We start from the raw sequence: 452 nt of genomic DNA on the forward strand, positions 1-452 counted from the left end.
TTTTAATATCTAAAGAAGAGAGTATGATATGTAGGAGCCAAATGACGGTTCTTTGGTGCGACTGCCAAATAAAATTATTGAAGAGAGGATCTCGTTATTTAATTGTAGTTAGATGCACGCACTGAATAATCCCTCCGTGTTTACTTCAAATGTTCGCGGTAAACTTTTCTGTCGTGTGCAAACTATCTCTTGCTCTCAATTAAATCGGTATACAATTTTTTTCTCGTTCTCAAATAAAGTAACATTGATTTGATTCCATTTTGTAATGTGAAAAATACTGCTTCGTCAGAAATGAAATCTAGACCGCCTCACTAGGAAAGGACGCCGTATTTAACTTTCAATATCTAATTATGTTTACTTCAACATTACATACTTAATAGTTCCTTCATTCTACGCTAAATTAAAAAATGTATTGTAATTCAATCTACAACTGATCGAAGGAGATTTAAATA

At 32.5% G+C, this 452-nt stretch overlaps 1 protein-coding gene and 1 pseudogene across 1 annotated transcript in view; both read right to left on the reverse strand.

Annotated features, from left to right (window-relative positions):
- Positions 1-452, reverse strand: part of LOC116852913 — a 26,401-nt gene that overhangs the window by 5,021 nt on the left and 20,928 nt on the right. The gene's annotated exons all lie outside the window — the stretch shown is intronic.
- The window catches only part of LOC116852953, a 2,729-nt pseudogene that overhangs the window by 97 nt on the left and 2,180 nt on the right, over positions 1-452 (reverse strand).

This window comes from Odontomachus brunneus, unplaced genomic scaffold (genome assembly GCF_010583005.1).
Source record: "Odontomachus brunneus isolate Ranch 3 - 2012 unplaced genomic scaffold, Obru_v1 Obru_scaffold_262, whole genome shotgun sequence".
Classification (NCBI taxonomy): Eukaryota; Metazoa; Arthropoda; class Insecta; order Hymenoptera; family Formicidae; genus Odontomachus; species Odontomachus brunneus.